This window comes from Condylura cristata, unplaced genomic scaffold, assembly GCF_000260355.1.
Source record: "Condylura cristata isolate star-nosed mole 26May11 unplaced genomic scaffold, ConCri1.0 scaffold00001, whole genome shotgun sequence".
Lineage (NCBI taxonomy): Eukaryota > Metazoa > Chordata > Mammalia > Eulipotyphla > Talpidae > Condylura > Condylura cristata.
Genome location: NW_004567102.1, coordinates 80,072,871 through 80,082,735, shown reverse-complemented (window position 1 = coordinate 80,082,735; position 9,865 = coordinate 80,072,871). Strand labels below are relative to the sequence as shown.

The window sequence follows — 9,865 nt, the reverse complement described above, 5'->3', positions numbered from 1 at the left end:
TTAAAAAAAAATTCAACTTCAATATGTGTGGAAAGCTGACTTTTAAGTCACTTAAATATATTGATTTTTTCTTTCAAAATTTTATTTCAACCTTTTTATTTTCAGAGAAAATTTGCAGTTAAAAAGTGGATTCCTTGGAATTAAAATATTACCTTCTTAGAGTAATATGAGCTGAATAGATTTAGTGTAACCACATAAAGTGCTTTCTTTTTAATATAAGTATACTATTTTATGTTAAAGTCTTCATTTTAGATCAGCACAGATTTAAAGCTTTTTTTTTTTTTAAAGATTTATTTATTTGTGCATACAGAACTGGGGTACAGGCCAGAGGCCCAGGGGCGGCGAGAGGCTCCACCAGAGACAGAGTGGGGAGCAGAACAGGCAGATCAACGAAGTACACTGCTGGGGGAGCAGCGGGCGGGCAAGGAGAGGTCTGCCACGCCATGAGAGCACCTCCGGGGCAGGTGGGAATTGAACCCATGCGGAAGGGGCCTCAGCCTCTCAGTGCTGTGCTTCAACCCGCTGCGCCACCAGGGAGGGCCCCGATTTAAAGCTTTTTAATGATTTAACTCCACATTTAGTATTACTTTAGTCCCGTTTATAATTTATTTAAATTTGAGGTTGGTTAATCATTTTCCTTTATTTGCAAGTATCACATGAACTACCAGATAAGATAATATTTATCTAAATCAACTTTGCACAAATAAATACCAAGGGCTTTTGCCCCTTTCTTCCAAGTATTTCATCATTCTGAGATTTCCTTTTATCTTTTTACTTGGGACTCTTTTACAATAGGTGATTCTGGAAATAATACAGTGTCTGATGGAGATGACAAAGGGAAAAGTCCATAAACCTCAAAGATGATAAGTAGAAATTTTACAATTTGAAGAATAAAGAAAAAAAGATTGGAAATGAACAAAATCTCAAGGATATTTGAAACAAAAATCTAAAGATAGAGCCCTCCTTGGTGGCACAACAGGTTAAAGCCCAGCATTATGAAGCTATTACAGCCACAGCACAAATTTGATTCCCTACTGGGGAGGTGACCCACATAGCACAGCAGGCCACTCCTGTCCCCATTGCTCCCCTCAGCAGTGGATTTCAGTACATCTGCCTGTTTTGCTCCTCACTCTTGTCTCTGGTGCATCTTCTCACCCCTGGCACCTCTGGCCTGTACCCCAATTCTGTATACATAAATAAATAAATCTTTAAAGATACAGGATGCATATGTTTGTTATGTATACCTCTTTTCCCAGTTAAGAGAAAATAGGGCAGAAAAGTCTTTTAATAAAATATTGGTCCCACATTTTCTAAATTTGGTGATAAAAGTTAACAGGTTCAAGAAACTCAAAACACCCATCAGACGGAAAGAAGGGAAATCCAAAGACCATGTAAGACACAAAAATTACAACGGTAGAGAAAAAATTACCCTATGACACCCACAGCTACAGCAGACAATAACATCTTAGTTCCTAGCCAAATAAATATAAACCTTTAAAGATCTATTTACTTCAGCTCCCTTAGTTTTCAACAAAAAACTAATTCAAATAAAAAAATAATAATTTCAACAACAAAGTATTGTAAAAGGCAAAAACAAAAATTCCTCATAACCTGAGAGAAAGCAAGCATGAGGACAAGACTCAGATACAATATCAACTTTAAAATAATCAGACCAGGAATTTTAAGTAGTATGATTAGGACGCTAGGGGGAGAAATGCACAATATCAGAAAAAGATGGGTAAGGTAAGCAGAAAGATGTGAACGCTTGAGTCAAAGGAAATTCTAGAAATAAAAAGCACTGTAACAAATGATGAATGTCTTGGGTGGGTCCATAACTGAAGAGGGCTAAGGAAAGAATCAGAGAACTTAAAGGTAAGTGGATGGATACTTTCCAAAGTGAAGAGCAAGCAGTTGTTCTTTAAGACTGCCCACCTAGGTCTATGCAGGGTATCTCTCTTTCCCTTAAGTTTGTGATGAATGGAACATTTGTTGAAAAAAAAAAAAACAAGGAACACCAAAACTGAAGAGCTAATAGGGAAAAAACTATCTAAGAACAGGACAATTACACAAGGGGTTACATTGGCATAGTATCAGGAGAAAAACAAGAAATATTTGACTTAATAATGGCTAGGAATAGCCGAGGATTTTCTAAAATTAAATGACAGGCATTCAACGATTCATGGAACCCAGGGAATATTAGGGTAATACATTCAAACTACAGACAATCAGTCCTCCCTGGTGGCCTAGGGGTTAAGTCTGAGCACTATCAACTCTGCCTTGGGTTAGTTCCCCAGCCAGGGATCTGACTCACAGGGTGCCGCAGACCTCTCCTGTCTTGTTCACTCTCCCCTCAGCAGAGTATTTCAGGAAGGCCCCCTGGCCTGCTCCCCACTCTCTCCAGTGAAGCCTCCCTCATCCCCCTCTATCCCATCAGCACCTCTGGCACTACACAGGTGGTGGATAGAACTTCTTTGCTGACACTAAAGGCATAAACTTAAAATTGTGAGAAAGCTCATGAAAGTAACCTGGAAAAGCAGTACCTCTACCTGTTCAAGAAACTGAATTCAGTCCATGACCACATGAAGTCCCCTGTGACAAAATGTCTAGGTCAGAAAAAATACTGATCCATACTTCTCATTTTTTTAAGATTTATTTTGTTTAAATTTATGCATAGAAAAACTGGGGTGTGGTCCAGAGGTGTGGGGCTGATGGGCTTCACAGAGGCAGAATGAAACAGGCAGATCTACTGAAATAAACTGCTAAGGGAACAGTGGATGAACTACAAAAATATGCTGAGTATATGAAACCCTGTCTCAAAGATACATATTATATGATTGAACTAAATCAGATAAACAAGTGGGAAAAAAATTGGAACTAAGTTAATCTCCTAAACCATCTTTGGCAACCAATGACCACTATTAGTTTAGATGTTTTGCCCCTTCTAGAATTTCATAAAAATGGAATCATACAATATGTATACATTTTGTGCATTCTATTTGCTGACCATTATATACTGACAGTCTGGCATATAGTATTGTAATAGGGTGGTTCCCAGGAAAAGGGGAGGTTCCAGGTTCCCTGCCCCACCCAAAGGAGGGAGGAGCTGAGCAGGGAGGAGAATAATCTGGAGAAGAAAGGAAAGCGGGATCGAGAGCCAGGAGATCTGAGGGAGGCACATGGAGCACATGTGAAGAAGCAGCTCTTGTTTCTTGGCTGCGGCCTGGTTGGAATGAGAGACCCGTGAGAGACCCATCTCTCACCTGTGTGGGTGAGAGACCCGTGGGGGTGGGGTTCACTATGGCAGTGTTTATCTTGAATTTGATTTTGCTTTTTTCCCCCAGGACTGGTCTGGCCATTTCTGACCCTTTCCTATGGGTCCCGGCCAGAAAGTGCTTTAGACTTGTGGCAGCTTTCAGGCCTTGCTTTGGGCTCATCCCTTTGGGTGGACTTTTACCCATGAGGGGATGGGTAACTTGGGTGTTTGATTTAGAAACTATATTCTTTGTCTTTTCTGTATTGCACACTGATTGCACACTGTTCCTGTCCATGAAAGGTTTTATGTTTTGTCTTGATGCGATGGATGAAAGAACCCATTTTGAGCGGGCAGGCAAGTTTCAGGGTTCAGGGGTGTCCCCTCACTGCCCTATAACAGTAGTAACCCAATGAAACAACTGTGTAGTAAATGGATATATTTCCCTTGAATGCTGGGATTCTTTAACATTAGATAATTATCATGCACTCTTAAAGGAAAACATGTCTTAGATCTCCGCGCCACCTTAGGTGGAAGTAAAGGGTAGAGACAGACTGGAAAACGCATTAATCGTGGAGCATCGTGTTATTTTTGTTGTCTGACTGTATTAAATGGGTGATCAAAAAGATTAAAAATAAGAAAATAAGACGTTACCAGCACCGTGTCCAAACAACTCTGCTCACCTCCCTATTTTGTTCGTTATGGCGTGACAAGCACCTCATTTCTAAACCAGAATTTGTCATAAATGAATTATTTGACCCTTTACACTCACCTGTAAAATAGACACCCTGACTTCCTAACCTCTGAGTGTAACTGGGTGGTCCCTAGGAGAAGGGAAGTTCCAGGTTCCCTGTCCCACCCAGGAGGGTGGAGCTGAGCAGAGAAAAAGGAGAAAGGAGAGGAGAGAAGAGAAGGAGGGCAGATGGAGAAAAAGACAGAGACCTAAGGAAGTCACATGGAGCAGCAAGCATGTGAAGAAACCAGGCTTGTTTCCTGACCCTGGACTGGTTAAGGCAGATGTGGGTGAGAGACCTGCAGGGAGGTGACTATGGCAGTGTTTATATTGATTTTGATGTTGCTCTTTTCCTCCCAGACTTGTCTGGCCATTTCTGACCCTTTTCCATGGGTCCCGGCCAGAAGGTGCTTTAGTCTAGTGGCAGCTTTCAGGCCTTGCTTTGGGCCCGTCCCTTTTGGGTTGACTTTTGCCCACGAGGGGATGGGTCACTTCAGGTGTTTGATTTAGAAGTTATATTCTTTGTGTTCCGTATTGTATATTCACTGGATTAAAGTCACTTTTCATTAAAGCTTTATGTTTTATCTTTTTGCGGCGGATGGCAGAACCCACTTAGAGCAGGCAGGTTTTGGGGCTTCAGGGGTGCCTCTTTCTCCCCCTGTCCTCTAACAGAATTGGGGTGCCCTATAACATGAGGACCGTGGTGAAAATCAGGGGAGTTAAAGTAAGCAAGCACTGGGCAGGCGCGAGGTGAAACTCACGCTGCTTCGCCCAGCTCCCGCCCTCCCCGCCCCAAGCCCGGAGGCTGCACGGCCTGCGCAGGCGCGTCGTGGCTCCCGCTCCGCCCACTCCCGGCACCGGAGCGCGCACGCAGCCCTACGTCCTCGCTCCCCGGGCGTCGTCCCGCGTGCGCCCGTGTCGTCGCGGCCGTCCTCGGGCACCGGAAGTGGCCCCGGCGGGTTTGCCTTCAAATTGTCCCCTCGCCGAAGCCTCGCCTGGGGGGCTGCTGGCTGTTGGCCGCGTCGGTGCTGGGGCCGTGCGTGCTTGGCGGGGTGGTTGGGGCTGGGCCGGGCGCGCCTTCCTCGCCGCCCCGAGCTCCGCTCGACCCTTCCGGTCCGCCTGGCGGTGGGCTGCTCCCGGGGGAGCCTCGGCCGCCCCAGGTGAGTGCTCCCTCCGCCGGCGCTCTCGGGACTCCCGGCCCCCTGGGCGGGGCTGCGCGGCCTCTGGGCTGCGTTGCGAGCCGCCGCTGCCGGGGTTCCCGCCGCTGCCGGGGTTCTGGCTCCAGTCGCTGACACCTGTGGCGCGGGGGGCGGTCCCCCCAGCTGGGGTAGGCACCCACCGAGGACCTCTCGGGGCCGCCTGCCGCCCGGGCCCTAGGCCTGTGTCTCCAGAGAGACCTAGCCCGAGAGGGGTTTTTATTACTTCGCCTTTTGGACGAATTCTCGCCGGAATCCGACCCCGCTCCCGTCTCTCACCCCCCTGACGAACCCGAAAGCCTTAACTTTGGGATGCAGCCTTCCAGCGCCCCTTGTTTTTCTTTCTTTCTTAGGTAGATGTGATATTGTTGAAGATGTTGCATCTGATTTAGTTCATCCCGGAGCCGGGCATCCTCTGGCAGGTTTTTGCCCCTGGTCGTTTACGGTGATAGACTTTTCAGAACATTTACCGGTTCATACAGCGTATCGTAGGGTGGCAAAGTTGGAGAGTAACGTTGGTCCTTAAGTACCTTGTGAGGATAGCCTCACGCCCTCCTCTCTTTAAGTGCCTTTTTTTTTTTTTTTTTTTAAATATCAGCTAGTAACTTCCAAGGAGCCCAGCACTACGCCCTTTTCTTTCGAAAGCGCCAATGTACCCCTTGCACTGGGAAGTCAGATCTCTGGTTTCTGCTAAAAAAAAAAAAAAAAAAAAAAAAAAGCCCCTGAAAGCTTTAGAATGTGTGCGGTGGATTTTTGCCACATAGTCACAATACTAGAACACGACCATGTCAGAGGCGCCTTGTGATGTTCAGTACAGGCCTGAATGTCTCAACGTGCAACCCTGTTTACTTTTCCAAAGGAGAGGGTCTTTGTCATCCGTGAGTTCTCACACAAGGAAAGAGCTGCAAAACGTGTTGTCTTGGATGAATATTTTAACTTGTGGCTATGTTGTGCTCTAAAAAAGGGGGAAAAAAGAAAAAAGGCGGTGCTGATTAATTTTCCAACACTCCTCAACTGTGAAAAGCTGTATACAGCTCCTTTATGGCATTGGTTATTCAAAAAGCTTTTACATTATGTCATTTAGTACTAGCAGAACAGTTGTAAAATTGGTTTTACAGTAATTTTAAAAGTTGCTTGACTGTTAAAACTATGTCGTTGTTGATAGCTGGCTAAATCTGTGGGGTGTGTTGACATGGCTTGAATATGGCCTTCTAACTACGTTTACAAAGCAAAGAAGCTGACAAAATCAAACCAAAGCAAACCCTTGATTCTGACTGCAGAACTGAGGTTACCAGATGGAAGAAAGGTGGCAGCAAAAGGCAGAAGGGGCCTGCTGGACTCTGGTGGAGGTTATTGGTACCTTAGCAGTTGCTGCTGTGTGATAACATACATTTGAAGGGCTGTAAACCTGTACATCTAAAATGTGTACATTGATATAAATTTACTCCAATTTAAAAAACTAAGTTATGTTTTAATTGTTGTATTCTTCCATTTGTTTACTTTTGTTTCGTTTAGGGTAAATTGAAAGAAATTACCAAATATATTTGCAGTATACTTGATTTGTACTTTTTCCTGAGTTTCCTAATTGATGCTTTTTTTATAGTGATAATTTTTTTGTGTGCTTGAGTATTTAGCATTTGATAATTACAAAGGCAAGAAAAATGTATGCCATGGTATAATTGGTCATAGGTCATTCATTTATTGTGCTTATTCATAATGATCAGTGACTGTATAGTAGCATTATGGTTGCTTTCATATCCCAGAGATGAACATCCTGAAAATTGCTTAATAGTGTATTATTGCCACATTTGGTATTGAGATGCCTTTAAGAAAATACATGATTGCTTTTCATTTGTTTTTGTTGTAGGACTTCAGTTTTGCAGATAGTTATTTTTAACACTGATGCTGATTTTTATGTCTGTGCTTAATATCTTCTCAAAGTAAAGAAGAAAACCTCTAGAATAAATACAGTGTTACCCTTTGCACTAAATTCAAGGACTTCAGGTCTATTTTTGTCTTCAGTGCAATTCCACATAACTCAGTAGATCTTATTACTTCTTGAATGAAGGGCCTATGTGTACTGCAGTAGCAGTGGAACCCAATCTAATAAGATTTCTTAAAATATTAAGTGGGAGTAGAAATAGGGAAGGCACTATACCTGTACTGGGGGAGAATAGGAATTTTACAAATGAAGTATTTGGATCTGTAATCTATTCTTTTTCATTTCTTTCCTTCCCTTTCCCTTATCCTAGAGAGTGACAAAACACTTTAAGTCTCTTTGTAGAGATATTATATCACCATTTGCAGATACTGTTTGCAAGAAATTTAGCTGTAATAATGAGTTGTTTAAAAATTGACTCTGTTGACTTAAAATTTAATGCTGCACCTTTTAATTTAATAAATGAATTTAGTCATGTGCTAAAGCTATGCAATCAAAAGAATGGTTCTGATAGGATAGTATAAAGGAAAAGCTTACTGTGAGAAAAAGCAGTCATTTTTGGGTCATTTTTTAATATTTAATAATCTCCATAACTAAATGTCTGAATTTTGGGAAAGTAACATTTTTTATTTAAGATTTATTTATTTATTCATACACAAATGGGGGCTACAAGCCAGAGTTGCAGGGGTGGTGAAAGGCTTCACCAGAGACAGAGTGGGGAGCAAAACAGGCAGATCGACGAAGTACACTGCTGAGGGGAGCAGTGGGCGGTCAGGAGAGGTCTTCCGCACCATGTGGTCTCCTCCGGGCTGGGGATGGAACTTGCAGTGAGGCAGCTGTAGCCAGCTTGCAGTGCTGTGCCCTAACCCATTGTGCCAGAGCGGAGGGCCTGGAAAATAACACATTTTTATGTGTTCTATATGTTGAACCAATGGGTAATGTTTACAATTAATGATGATTAAATTTGGTGTACAGGCTTCTCTTCAAATATATTCATTTCTGCAAATATTACCAGATATTGTGCTAGATAGATCCAATGTCTGCCCTCCTGTGTTATTTTAATAATGTTGACATTGGTCTAAGAAGGATGCCTGAAACTTAGAGACAAAAGGAATGAGTAAAAATTGTTTTTACCTTAATACTTACTCAACTAAAGATATTTTGATACTATTTTCAGTAAACATTGTTTCTTTGACAACCATTTTTCAGCTCATTTGTTAATATGGCTTTGGGTTGACTTTATATTTTAATTAGAAACTTAAATTTAAATTTAACTTAAATTTAAAATTTTAAATTTAAATTTAATTTAGTTGATTCATTGAATTCTGAGGAATTTTATCTGATTAGAAAGTATTCTACCACAGCGTCTTCAAAAGAGGCCTGGAATGACTTCTTTAACGAGTTTTGGCACATTTAATTGTAGCCCTCAAAGAAAAAATACCTATTTATCATTAATAACTTAATTTAGATTTTATTTATTTTTATTTTTTTTTACGAGAGGGAAAGGGAAGAAAGTTCTGGAGAGAGTCTGTTCAGGAAGAGGAGAGAGGGAAAACCTAAGACACCTGATAACCTAGCTCTCAGGTCAACTGTAACCTGGCCACAGCTGCCCAGCTGTGTTCCCCTAACATTGTCACCCAGACCGTGTCACTGTAGGCATGTGCGACTTCGTAGCAAAAGTGATCACCCTACTCTGGTAGGGCTGAGTTGAGGATCAAGGAATGTGAGGGTGCTGAGGATCATGCACCAGGCAAAGGTGAGAAATCTTAACAGTTAAGACAAAAACCTGGCAGTATCTGTTCAAAGATTTATTGAGGGTCTGCTGTGTGTCGAGCATGGCTCCTGGTGATGGGTTTTATCAGTAAATAACAGTGACACTTGGTTCCTGGCCCAGAAGGGTCTGTCAAGATGAAATATCAATGACTCCAGACAATCATAGGATTTTTTCTTTTCTTTTGGACCATAGATACTCAGCTTTGACCTATATAATTATAGACCATCGTTCATAGCTGTATTGCTTCATAACAAATTACCCCAAAACTTAGTGTCTTCAAACAAACATTGTCTCACAGTGTCTTTCGGTCAGGATCTGGGTATGTGTTGGCTGGGTGCATCTGATTCACAGAACTTCACAGGCTGTAATCAAGGTATCAGGCTGCAGGCATCTCCAGGCTCTGGGAAAGGCTGCAGGAGGCTCCTCATGGTTGTTGGCAGGATTCAGCTCCTCGGGATGGTTGGGTGAGGGGCGCTGTTCCTCACTGATTGTTGCTGGGCCTTCCTCAGTTCTTTGCCATGTGAGCCTCTGTTCCGGTCGGTTGACAGCGTGGGAGCTGACTTCCCTTACCGTGGCAAGCAAGAGAATGTGAGCAAGGTGGAAGTCACAGTCTTATGGCAGAGATGCCGTTCCACTGTTTTTGTATGCGCTGGTTGTTAGAAGCTCACATTCTAAGGGAGGTGATTTCACAAGGGTTTGGATACCAGAAGGCAGAGGTCACCGAGAGTCAGCTTACAGGCTGTGATTATCCAAGAATTGAAGTCCCTTCTATTGTGGGTATTTGCTGTTTCTCCCTATTCTTCACCCTCTGTCTCTACCCCTATTCCCTGTTTTACCCTATACAGACACTGTTATATATTAAGTATATATTGTTGGATGTATTGAGATATATATATATATATACACACATATACATATACACTGAAAAAAGGTGTTTTATAAAGCATACTTATTTTTTTTTTTTAAAGATTTA

General features: G+C 42.5%; 1 protein-coding gene across 1 annotated transcript in view; it reads left to right on the top strand.

Moving 5' to 3' along the window:
* Positions 1 to 4,911: 4,911 nt before the first annotated feature.
* The window catches only part of KATNA1 (katanin p60 (ATPase containing) subunit A 1), a 33,160-nt gene continuing 28,206 nt past the window's right edge, over positions 4,912 to 9,865 (top strand). Inside the window, exon 1 of the mRNA XM_004673928.2 lies at positions 4,912 to 5,143. The gene's annotated coding sequence lies outside the window, so the exon portion shown is untranslated. The remainder of the gene's footprint in view (positions 5,144 to 9,865) is intronic.